Raw genomic sequence first — 13,968 nt, 5'->3', positions numbered from 1 at the left:
TTCTTTTCTTTAGTAAAAGTCACAGTAAAACACATATCTAAAGAATTTCATTTTTCCCCAAATTGCTGCCAAGCAAATGGTTTTTAATGCCATCATAACCCTCTTCATCATTCCTGACAGACAGCTAATACATTTTCTCCTTAAAGGCAGAATTATTAATATGTTTAATCCAAATTCAGTTGCTTCTGCACTGCTTGCTTACACTTCATGAGACAAGACAGTGACAAATCAGGTTCAGATATAGATGGTCTAACTCAAAGCCTGAGAAGTCTCATTGTCAATGTTTGTTGTTATATCTACCATCTAAACTTTCTGTAAAATCATCCTATTTTCACATTTCAGGGGAGTATATCTGTCTTTTTCTCACCATCACTACAATGCTTCCATTAGCACTTTGTATTTCAATGTGGTGAGGACTAATCATCAGTGCCTATGCAGTGCTGTTTTAAACTCTTCATTATGTTACAGGAATAATATCTAAACAGTATCAAAAGCACGATTACGAGTGCAGTGATATAAACATAAGTGTTTTATCTCTAGCAGCTCATTCAAGAGCACTCAAGACAGCACAACAAATTTGGATTTGAAATACCTACTTTTTGTTCTTTAACTACACAACATTAAAATGGATGAAAAAGTTTTGATTGAAAATGTATTTTCAGGATCACAGAATCACAAAATATAAGCAGTTGGAAGGGACCTCCAGAGATCATCAAGTCCAAAGCACCTAGGGCAGGTCACACAGGAGTGCATCCAGGTGGGTTTGAATTCTCCAGAGAAGGAGACTCCACAGCCTCTCTGGGCAGTCTGTTTCAGTGCTCCATCACCCTCACTATACATAAGTGTCTCCTTGTGTTGATGTGGAACCTCCTGTGTTCTATCTTGTGCCCACTGATCCTTGTCCTATCACTGGGCACCACCAAAAAAAGCCTGGCACCTTCATCTTTGGACTCACCCCTCAGATATTTATAGGCACTGATCAGATCCCCTCTCAGCCTTCTTTTCTCAAGACTAAACAGACCCGGGTCTCTCAGCCTTTCTTCTCAAGACTAACACAAGAAAAACAAGAAACACAGCTCACAGAATGTGCACAACACAGAACAACATCTTCACATGTGTATAAGCAACACATTTAATAGAACAGTGACTTTCAGAGCTATGCCATAAATAAGTCCAGCATACACACTTTTGGCACACATTTAGCCAAGACTCAGTGGATAATGCACAACTAAAAAGGATTATAGGAAGATTTTTGCATCAAGAAGTGCATGAAGATCAATGTTGGACAATGGTCCCTTTTCCTCTGAATGGGCACTATAATCTATACAGAAAGCTCAGCTTTGTGTAGTAACTGTTTTCAAAGCAGACAGAGAGCAGCCGTCTAACAAGGCTCAAATTAATTTTGACTTGGTCTTGTAACACTGCAAAGCAATGGAATATTTCTGTTCAGACTTTCAGCAAGTCATTTCACTCTTACAGACATTTTCAGCCAACTGCAAATCTCAGAACATTTCAACTAACCCAAAAAAACCCAGAAAATTTATAAACTCTTGTGAAAATAAACTACAGCGGTCACTGGTATTTGATGAGAATTTATTACTCTGCTAAAGCCTAAGGAGAGCTTTGCAGTTGTTGAGTCATACCTCTGCTCCATTTACATGCATTTAATGATTTTTAGACAAAAGTATGGGCAAAGAGGAGAAAGAATGAAAATGCCTACTCTGTGGCTACTATGAGGTTTTTCAGAAACTAATCTGAAAGTATCTTACTCTAGCCTGATTTTTTTAAGCTAAAACACATCAGAGTGAAGAAAGAAAATCTACTCCACTAGCAACACATTATCCAATCACAGCACATCTGCCTTTCTCCTGTGATGACAGGGAGGCACAGATGTTTTTTAATATCCATAAACCAATATGCTAACTATAAAAACAAAGGAACACAGACAATCTACTGCCAGTAATTCTATTAATCTAAGATAAAAAACAAAGAAGAAAACAGAAGGAATCGCTTTCTTCAAACAAACTTCTTTCTGCTTGTAAATCAGAGTACTAAAAAAGAAATAAATACACATGTATCCTAGTGATCTAACACCCATCCCAAGCTAGCCCCATCTTGTGTCACTGCCTAAGTCATGCAAATTACACCAGAACTGCCAGTTGACTAAGATTAATGACACTGCGCCAGCTTCTTTGTTTCTCTCTGCGGCCGTTTAGTGTGAAATACTATCCAAAAACATTATCTATCCTCTATTAATCCCACAAATTTGTTCACACCATGCACATTGTTTAGGGCAATTTACAACAGGAACATACTGAGCACAATTGCATTTAATTACTTGGGTTCTAATTACATTCATTAAAGGCTAATAAAATAAATGAAACAGCTTTAAAAGCTTCTGCAAAACACATGGGTCTTGTCTCCCTCATGAAGCATACTGTAAAGGTTTGATGTGAAACCTAGATTTCAACATCTATGTCTGCCTATTATGTATCTGTGATATGCACAAAGACACTGAATACACATTTATTTTTATTTATATATGAACCATATGCACATCAATCCTGAATGATCCTGAATACTGCTGATGCTTACTTATATTGCTAGTCATGAAGATGCCAGGCGCTCCAAACTACTTTTTAATGTGGTATGTTGAGACGGAGGAATATCAGTTTTTAACATTCCAAGCCAGTTCTTTTAACTGTTTCCACCTGCACTACAGGGTTATTCCCCCAGTTTCTCTCATCTTATATCTGCATTATAAAAGATATAAACTGACACCAGAAAGAGAGGAAGACAGCAAGAAAGGGAAGAAGGAAAGAGATGGGGAAACCACATCACTTTATTTGGTATCCAGTCTTAAAAATATTTTGTTAAGGCTCATTTCTGACATTCATCTGAGAATCTGATTTTCCTTTCCTTTGTAGCTATTTACATTTTAAAAAACCACATTCTGCACACTAGGCAGCCTAAATAAATCCCCCGTGGTGGTTTAAAACGCAGCTTGTTAATAACACAATTTTCTAATTCTTACATTTCTATTCTATTTCCATTGTGTTTTGAATGCAGTTTATGGCAAGAGACAGAGAGCCTGGAACACAGTGCTGACAACTGTGCCAGAGAGAATTCAGCGCTGGGCTATTTAGAAGAGAAATGCTTATGGTGAGGTCCTCTCCTTACAACTATTTGTTGTTCTTCTTCGATGTACAAGATCTTAGTAATCAGTGAAAGAAACAAAAGTTCTACTTTCACCCTATATACTTATGTGGTCTGAAGATTCAGTTTGACACTTGGAAATTGAAATCCCTCAAGTGTTCTGCATCACAAATACAATGGTAACCAAACCTATCTGCCAACACTTAAAAAAGTATAGAAACTTACCTTTTTTTTTTTCCATGCAGAAATGGAAATTTAAGGAAAAAAAACTTTCAGGATTAGCATTCAAGTATTGCAGAATTTTATTAAATATTTTAATGCACTCAGAAATTTGGGGCAGCTTCTAGAAATTAAATTGAGTCCATCCAATGTATCCTCCTCTTATAATAAACATTCCCTGGCTAGTAATTACTTAATTTAATATATTTTTTAACGATTTCAGGGGTTTAGTGGATCACTGAGAAAATACTTATACTTTACCTTAAAATAACATTTTTCACATTTTCTCTTTGAAATATTGTTTACAAGAAGCATGCTTTGGGCAGTTTAACTGAGAGTAATGAAATGACCATGGCCTCCCTGCTCTGCTTCACGAAGTTCACCTTAAAATGATGCCACTTTGCCACAAACACATCTTAAACTGTTTCTTATTATGGACACAGGAACAATTTCTTTTGCAAACCACTAAAAGCAAAGCGATGAAGAAGCACACGTATGAATCCCTCATTCAGATATATAAGCCCCTCATTCGTGAATCAACATTTGCTTTGGAGAAGGGAGGAGGGGCACCATCCTGCACAACAAAGCAGCAGCTCAATGCAGCTGCCATCTGGCTTCCTCCTGCAGTTCACTTCCCATAGCAAACAAGATCCATAGTTTAAGGAGTGTTGGGGAAGGGAGAGGGGCTGCAGTTTTAACCTCACAGCTTTATGATGGGGCATTTTTCCACTCTATAAAAACCTCTCTTAATATAGGAGAATGGAAGGCTCAGGAAATTGTTAGTAGGATAGAAAGCCTTTCACTTCTGTGCTTCTGGTTCAGATCCACATCAACTCAGTGGTAACCAGATATAACCAGCACCTAAAGGACTTTTTAATGAAGTAAGTTAGCTGATCTCAGTACAATACCTAGTGAGCAAGCATCCACATCACTAAAAGCAACACCAAATACAATACGCTCTACTGTGCATCAATTGCTTCTCACCAGGAGCAGCCAAGAACATTTCAGTCATTAAAAATAAACAAACCATTTTACTCACCAGACAAGAAAGAGTGCTAAAAGCATGACATAGTCAGTGAGGGGTCTGACGAGAGATGTGCTTCATAAATGAAGAAATGTGTCAACTTCTGGGTTATGTTCTAACGTCCATTGTCCTCGGATACTGGCAATGGTAATCTGAGCAGAAATCAATTAACAGTTTAGTTTTGCAGTAGCTAAAGACTCAAAGTGATGGATGTGAATAGTCTCTTTTTACTGTATGCTATGTAATAGTGTGCATTCACCATTTTGCTGCATTTCTAAAACAGTAATAAGTCTAAAGAGTCAGGCTGTGCACTTTGCTGTTCTATCCAAGAGGACTATAACATAAATGATGATAAAGGTTCTAGTTTAAGCAAGTGAGCTAAAACCTGATTGTAAACAAGGATCCAAAACCTTTCCCATTAAATTATCATTAATATCAATGGTAGCCCTAAAACATTTCCTTGAAATCAATGGAGTTTTTTCCACTCCTTCAGCAGGATCTGACTTTATACACATTCATGTTGAGGTATTCAACCAGGTATATGAACAGCTCACAGCACGATGAAAATTAGGACAACTTCTTCCCATATCTGAAAAGCAGCATCCAGTGTAAAGTCCAAAGAAAATAAAAATCAAACATTCACATTACTGGAAAGGTCAAATGCTGTTCTAATACCACACAACTAAATGGATAATATCCATTAGACTGACCAGTGAAAAACACCAACAAAATGAATAAATACAACCCAAAAGCTAATGGCCTCAATCCCTTGCAGCCCCTTGACCCTTATTACTACAGCTGCTGGTGTAGGAAAGGATTAAAGGGGGCTAGAAATCATTGGGTTAACATACAAGGGCTCAGAAATTTGACCTTGGTTACTTACAACATATATCCTCTACTAAAAATGAGTATATGAGGAGAATTAGAAACAGAGCTAGCAAAGGTCAGCCTGAGTGCAGATAAACTAAGAAAGAGGAGGCTTGAAAGGCAAAAAGGTTTTCTTTCTCCCACAGCACTTCGTTGCAAGCAAGATGGTGTAGGGACAGAAGCAGGATTAGAGCGGCTGGCACTGTTAAACACGCTCGATAAACTTCTGGGAGCACAAACCCTTCTTCATGTCTTAAACAGAAGGAACTGTTTTCAAAGTTAAATAAAATAATGGCTACTCACCATTAGATATTTACCACCAGGTTATCAGGGGCATGAATAACGTCCTCATCACTATGACCAGAACACCAATTTTTCCTCACTAATTGCAATCATAAATTCAACAATCACAACTCTTTTGTCGACCTGGCTCTGAAACACTCCTATACTAAGATCCTAAATAATTAATAACTAAAATAATTACCAGCTTTGATGTTGACCTTAAGATAGTAATGTACAAGCTAGATTGCACAGAAAAGGAGACCGATAACTTCAGAATAGACTCAAGCCCATCCGAAATGCACACATATAGATAAGGCACCCTCAGGTGCCATCCAATTTACGTGGAAGATAAATGTTGTGCTGCCATCCAAAGAGCTATCAACTACCAAAAGAATACTTTAAGTCAAGAAATCCACTTCTATTAAAAAGTTATGATTATTTGAAAGAGATATCTGAGCATCAGAGATAGAACAACAGCTTTCTGATAACATTACACTTGGTACTTAAACAGAAAATCTTTAACCAAATAAAAGCAATTCTAGAAGAAGATGCTGCTTTGAAGATGTCTTCCAAGAATTGCCTTGCCCTTCTAACAGTCTCTATCCTTAGAAAACTCACTATCAGAAACATTCTAGGTACAGTCCAGAGATATGGAATGGATGAATCATAGAATGATTTGTGTAGGAAGGGACCTACAAATGTCATCTACTTCAACCCCCTCTGCAGTCAGCAGGGACATCCTCCTCTACATCAGCTTGCTGAGAGCCTTATCAAGTCCGATCTTGAATATCCACAGGGATGGGACCTCAGCCACCTCCCTGGGCAACCAGTTCCAGTATTCCACCACCCTCACAGTAACAAACTTGTTTCTAACATCCAATCTAAATCTCTTCTTCTCTCATTTTAAGTAATTTCCTCTCATCCTGTCCCTGAAGGTGCTTGCAAACAGTCCCTCTGTAGCCTTCTTGTAGCCCCCTTCAGGTACTGTCAGGCTGCTATCGGGTCTGCCTGGAGCATTTTCTTCTCCAGACTGAACACCTCCAGCTCCCTCAGCCTGTCCTCACAGCAGAGGTGCTCCAGCCCACTGCTCATTTTTGTGGCACTCTTCTAGACTTCCTCCATCAGGTGTATCTCCTTCATATTTGAGGGTGCCAGAGCCAGATAAAGATGATTGAATTGATGCATACCTGCTCTTTCTGAGCAAGTGTCCTCAACTTTTCTTGTGCTGTTGGTTCTTTTTCACACACAAAAAGGAGAATGCTATGTCTGCAAAACTAATCTTTCCATATATTCCAACTGGTCTAAGAAAGTTAATACATCACAGACCTCTTCCTGTATTTCTTTCTAGTCAAGTCTGTTAATCACCAAAATAAAAATGTGTGCAAATTAAAAGGCAAATTATGGCATAATAAAACTTTGGATTTGTTCTGGTTCCAGGGTTCTGAAATTTATGGAACTATTTTCTGTATTTTAAAAGGGTTTTTTAAACATAACCAGTAAGATTTTGAATGCTCTGAATCTGAATAATTACTGATTTTTAGCTTTTTTTCTTGTAGAAAAAAAAAACAGTTAGTGAAGAGGAGTTCAGGATTCAAGCAAGCCTGGACAAGCCTGGCAAGAAGACCCAAGGTGTATTTTCTGCTTTTTTTTCATTATTAATTTCTTGCTCAAAGCAAGTCAAATACTATGGAAGATGTCAATTTTGATCCATCAGTAGATCTAAGCATTTAAAATAAAATGTAAAATGGATAAGAACAGTTAACTCTTCGAAGAACAGGGATTAGATTTCACTGAGCCTGACATAAACTAAGGAAACTCTGTAGGGGAAACTATCTAGGTTTTTTCTCTCTGCAGCACGTATTCACAAGGCAGCTCCAGTATCTTGTTCACTTTACAGGCAGAAACATAATTGTCCAGTTCAGATTTTATAATGGCTTAGCTTCATACAGGTCTTTTCCCTACATCACTGTTTATTGCCCATTCACGTTTTCATAAGTATCTATTGTGCCACCTTTGTTTTCTAGACCAAGCAAGCTAAGCTCTTAACTTTCCTCAGGGCTCCACCTTACCGTGTTCAGCTGCACTCATTTCAGTGGAACTAATCCTTATTGAAAGCAGTTAACCAGACATACACCACCATATTCCAGGTGATATTCAGATATTCCAAACTTGCTGATTTTAATATATATATATATATATATATATATATATATATAAAAAATTTATATATATATATATATAAAATTTATATATATATATATATATATATATATATATATATATATATATATATATATATAATTAATATATATATATCAATATCAGACCCATATGAACATCCAGGTCTTTATATGTGTACAGTTAAAAAAAAAATAAAGTGCAATTTACAGCAGAAATTCTTATTTTTGCCTCATATAACAGACTGTCAGTCCATTTTGTATTACTCCATGCTTCAAGGTAGGTTAATTTTGCATGAAAGCCTCTCTCATCTGCCCTAACACCTACACCACTTGGTTTTTAGCATTTATTTTTTTTTTTTGTGCTAGTGTCATTAATGAAAATACTAAATTAGCTCCCAAAATGAAGAATATTATTCTAGGACCTATTAACTTCCTTCCCAGTGACATCTAGTGTTCTCCTTAGACATTTAAAAATCCTATTTTATTCATGCCTTCATTACATGACTAGTTACATTTCAGACAACATCACAGCCTATAAATTTAGTGATAATATACTGGAAAAAAATGTTAGCCATCAAAAAAAAAAAAAAGTAACTGGATTCTGACATTAACAGTCACATTTCTTCTCCACTCTATATCTGGGAAGCTACTTTTCCCTGGTCACACAAGTCCTAGTAGGATTTCTCTCTTTAATAATATTTCGGGACTCTGAATGTATCTAGTATATCTAAATACATACTGGACCCCTGGGTGAGATTCCAGTAGGATCTTGTTTAACAGCTCTTCCAGAAGTGCAGCAGCATTTGCAACTCTCTCTAAAAGACAAAACTTTGTAGCTTCTGTTACTGTAGCAATACTACAAAGGCTTTTCAAAATCACAACAGAAAAGGAGGTAGATTTGCTTGGCTTTAGAAGACAAAAAGTGGGTATCCCTCTGAACTAGAATGCATTTGCAGGAAAACAAATGCATACTGTGTTAAATGTTGCCTCAGTGTTAATACACGGCCTGGTGTTCCCATCACAGAAAGCACACAGCTGCTGGAGTGAGTCCAGAGGAGGCCACAAAAATGATCCAAGGGTTGGAGTACCTCTGCTGTGAGGACAGGCTGATGGAGCTGGGGATGTTAAGCCTGGAGAAAGCTCTGTGGAGGGACCTTAGAGCTGCCTGCCAATATCTGAAGGAATCCTACAGGAAAGCTGCAGAGGGACTTTTCATCAGGGTGTCTAGAGACAGGACAAGGGAGAATGCTTTGAAGCTGAGAGAGAGTAGCTATACAGTGGATTTTAGGAAGTAATTAGTCAGTACAAGGGTGGTGAGACTCTGGAGCAGGCTGCCCAGGGACACTATGGATGCCTTCCCCCTGGCGCTGTTCAAGGCCAGGTTGGATGGGTGCTTGAGCAGCTGAGTCTAGTTAAGAGGTGTCCCTCCATGGCAGGGAGGTTGAAGGAGATGATCTCTGAGGTCCCTTCCAACCTGAGCCATTCTAAAATGCATGATTCATTGTCAAAAGACAGAAAAACACACATAATGCACTTCTCAGTTGCCTGCAGGTAGAGAGCAACATATTTCTTTTCCCACAAAGAAAGCCAGAACAGAATCTTCAAAATAAATTAATCAATTTGTCTAATTCAAATAACTTGGTAAGAGGCCTAAAAGATTCATAACCAGAAATAGGTTTTTAAAGAGATAAATAATATTGAATCTAGGAATAAAATATTATGCTGCTATATCAGAAACACAAAGCACACTGAAAATCAGGTAACTTGAAAGCTAAAGTAGCAAGTTTAAAAGCCCTACCAAGTAGCTTTTGGATTACTGCCTTTTTGGACCATATCCCATAGACATTTTTTGGCCAATTTTCATGGGCTGTTACAATTAAGTCAGAACCTCCACACTTAATCACAGAGAACAACAGCACAAGTCTCATTTTTTCAGTTCATATTAATTCTGCAGTGAAGGCACAAAAATTAAGAGCTAACTAGCTGTTACTGACTGAATTGGTATTGAAATGTACTAAAACGCACAATTAACCTTTTTACTGCTGATTAAACTCAGAGGTTTTAGGGAAAGCAAGAAGTACACAGATATTTCTTTCATTCCCTATTTTTATGTCTACTTATGCATGGTCAAAAAGTATGACAACAGGTAAGAAATATCTTCTCTCTCCATCTCTTTCTCTAATGCAGCCAGAGAAGCTCCCAAGCTGTCTCAATAGTTTCGTTATCTTTGTATCAGTTTTAAGCAAGTTGAAAGTTTAACCCTTTGGATCTGACATGACATTAAAAAATAGTTAACAAGAAATTGGCTTGGAGCAAGCACAGCAACACAACCTCTAAAAGGCAGCTGCATCTGCACCCCAAAACTGTACTGGATTAACTCTCCCACTGAGTTGTAAATCTTTTATTAAATGGAGCCTAATATGCTGCTTGTCCTTAATGGACTAGAAAACACATGAATTGCACAAACATTTTGCAGGACTGAAGCTATAAAACACAGCATTACTGTACTTAGTAATGGTGAATACTCCTTTAGAAGCAGCACACAAATACATGACTTCGAGGCTGGTTTACAGATAGCTCGCTCTGATAAGATAGGGCTTGGCTACAAATTCACTAATCTAAACCAAGCTGTAGCATACCTGTGGTGTCCTACAAGCACTAATTGATAATATTTCCCAATTATAAACTTCCCTTTGTTCTCCTGAGTGCAGTAAATGAAGACATGGAAGTGGATGAGATCTCATTTTGGATAAGACCCTCCTCCTTGTTAAAATATTACTTCACAGCTAGTTATGTATCACCATTGATATAATAATCACAGCTGTCTTACTTGTGCATTCCTTTCCTGCCTGCCCTTCAGCTATGATTTTACAGCTTGGACTAGAAAAGGTTTTACAAGAGAAGTGGCAGCATTATTTAGAAGACAAATGTAATATTGTTTTTCCAAACTCATCAAACACCATAACTCTCATTCAGAGAACTATATTCTTGTTTACATTCCCACTCTGTGAAATTATTGATTTAGAGCCAAGTTTATTAGTAAAGATTACTACACGTGGTAATGGTTACAGGTAAGTGGCAGTGTTAACCATGAGGAGACTGCCAAGGAATGCTTGACTTGCAAGTACTGCATATAAGCTACAGCATTATACTCTCACCAGGTTTGTGTGAATCATGCTTTGATTAGTGATTCTATAAATAGTGATTCTATAAATAGTGTAAATTAGTAGGGTTTGATTGAAGCAGTTTCCTTTTCATTGTTCTGCCCTTCACTTCAATAAACAGGAATATCATAATTACTACTTAACATTTCCTTCGCCAATCTTCTTTTCTGTGGCATTTCATCGTCAAGAACAATGACAGGAATGAGATGAAATAACCAACGAGATATATGCAAAACTTTGGGCTTTGCAGTTTTAAAATTTACCAGTGTGTTGGGTGGTTTTTTTCCCCAGTATATTCGGATTTTTCTCCTTCTAATTTTTTTTCCAGTTTTGGAATACAAATTTCATTAGATGAACCTGTGTAGTTTCATAGTGAAAATTATGGAGTGAAAAAAAATCAACTTTGCACATTTTTTCATTCTATAAAACCTTAAACAAACCTACATTTTGGCATGGAGATTAATCCCAGATGTTTGCAAACAGTTTCTCTACAGCCTTCCTGCAGTCCCTTTTGCGATACTGGCAGGATGCTGTTAGGTCTCCCTAGAGCCTTCTCTTCTCCAAACTGAACAACCCCAGCTCCCTCAGCCTGTCTTCATAGCAGAGGTGTTGCAGACCTCTGATAATTTTGATGGCCCTTCTCTCGACTGGCTCCACCAGGTCTATGTCCCTCCTGTGTTGAGGGCTCCAGAGCTGAACACACTACTCCAAGTGAGGTCTTACCACAATTTAGAATCATTTTGAATGAAACTGCTTAAAGAGCAAAGCAAGAGTCAAGCTTTACAGATCTAACAGGCATACTAGCAAATATATTTTTTACAGTATCTGAATTTAAAATATGGGAACAATCAACTTATTTTGAAAACTGTTTTTTTCCTCAATGGCATCATCTAGCAAACTATTTTATTGCTTTGCGCAGTCTCACCAACTTGCCAGGGAAGACAAGATGCATACTACAGCCATGTGACATGGCAGTACTCTACATTTTAACTTAACTCTTAGGTACTACTTAACCTCATTTTCCTTTTTCCTGTCCAAAGCAACAGTAAGGATAACCAAGAGATACAGACCTCATGACTATGTAAAAGGTCAGCAAGGTTTAAACATACTGGGTTCTACTCATGAATATTTGACTACTAGGAGTATATTTACTAGGAGTATCTTTAAACCCTAAAATCATCACCTCAATAGGCAGGAAAATATTCTGACTGAATATATAAAATACATAGTTCCAGAGTTTAATATCTCCAAGTATGTGCTTAAATGCCAAACTCAAATATCACAGAGTGGTAATAATTCTTCTTTTAACCATTCCTTACATTATAAAGGTAAGTTACTACATCACTATTAGTTATACAATGAACTTGCTTACATCATCTTGACTCCAATTACACGATTTTGGATTCACACCAGAGTATTTCAAGAGCCTGGTTCCATACATTTCTTATTACTATGTAGCACCTTCCTGTAGTTTATAGGCAGAAAGGGCAAACTAGTTTTATTACAGGGGAACAGGTGACCTAGTTCAAGGCTGCCTAAGTTCATAGGAAAATGTTTTTTTCTCTTTTATAATTAAAAGGGAAAGTGATTTGATGTGCAAAGAAGTCATAAATGGATACTACTCTATAAAACTACTCTATAAAAGTACATATTTTTATATTTCACTTATTTAGTGGCTCAAATAACCCAGCTGTATCATATTCTCTCTCAATTCTTCAATTCAAAAATACCAAATTTGAACAAGTAGCTATGTGATTCCAGAGAGAATGCTATAATATAAACCATTAATAATTTCCTTTCTGAAAAAGGAGGGAGGTGGGAAGAGCCTAGAAAACAATTTCATACACTTACATGTTTTGCAGGCTGTTGGGTTAAGCAGGTTTGTTTTTTTTTTTTCCCTAAATTGGTATGGCTTGAGTTAGATTTAAAATCGGTTCCCAGAGGAGGCTGATAAATGGATTAAAGTAGAACATAAATTCCCTATGTCACCCAGTCCCTTAAACCCTGATGTCAGTAACATGCCTAATCATTCCATTACTATAAACGTCAAATATGTTTTACATGTGTTAGAAAGAGTGAATGGGTATCAGAAGAAATTGAAGGCTCAAGAAACTGTAATGCTTTATAAACATGGATGCAAAAATGTCTAAAATATTAAAGTGCTAACAACCATCAATCATCCTGGGATGCATCAATAAAAGTGTGTCCAGCACATCTAGGGAGGTTCTTCTCCCCTAGTACACTGCCCTAGCAAGACCACACCTGAAATACTGTGACAAGTTTTGGGCTCTCCAGTTCAAGAGACAGGGACCTGCTGGAGAGTCCAGCAGAGAGCAATGAGGCTGACTGGGGGACTTGAGCATCTCCCCTATGGAGAGAAACTGAGAGCCTGGGAGTTGTTTAGTCTAGAGAAGTCTGAGAGGGGAACCAATCAATGTGTACAAATATCTGAGGGGTGGATGTCAAGTGGTTGGGGCCAATCTCTTTTCACTGGTCAGCAGCAATAAAACAAGGAGCAACACCTACAAACTGGACCATAGAAGGCTTCACCTCAACATGAGAAAATTCTTTACAGTGAAGGTAACAGAGCCCTGGAACAGGCTGCCCAGAGAGGTTGTGGAGTCTCCTCTGGAGACTTTCAAAACCCATCTGGTTGCAGCCCTGTGCAAACTACCCTGGGTGATCCTGCCTTGGCAGGGAGGTTAGACTCGATAATCTCTGGAGGTCCCTTCCAACATCTACAGTTCTGTGACTCTGTGATCAGTATTTTATATTCTTATATCCTTAGAATTTGTACACTTAGCCCCTTACCATGAGACATAGGCCAGTGTATCCATTCCACTACACCTACTGCTGCTTTCCCTTAACGGTGCTACTTCTGTGAGCTACCACAACAAACTGAGGAGTTTATAAAGGCAGAATGCAAACTTGCAGTGTGAATTTTTTTTTTTTTTTTAGCAGGTAATCTGAGAAATTGTACACAAGAATCTTTCTTATAAAGTATGAGAATTCTTGTTTGAAAGGAAATGCCTCAGGTGAAGCAGTGCTTGCACAGGATTTTAAACAAGATGGTTTA

This window comes from Pogoniulus pusillus, chromosome 1 (assembly GCF_015220805.1).
Source record: "Pogoniulus pusillus isolate bPogPus1 chromosome 1, bPogPus1.pri, whole genome shotgun sequence".
Taxonomy (NCBI): domain Eukaryota; kingdom Metazoa; phylum Chordata; class Aves; order Piciformes; family Lybiidae; genus Pogoniulus; species Pogoniulus pusillus.
The sequence above is the reverse complement of the archived record's forward strand: the minus strand, read 5'-3'. Positions refer to the sequence as shown.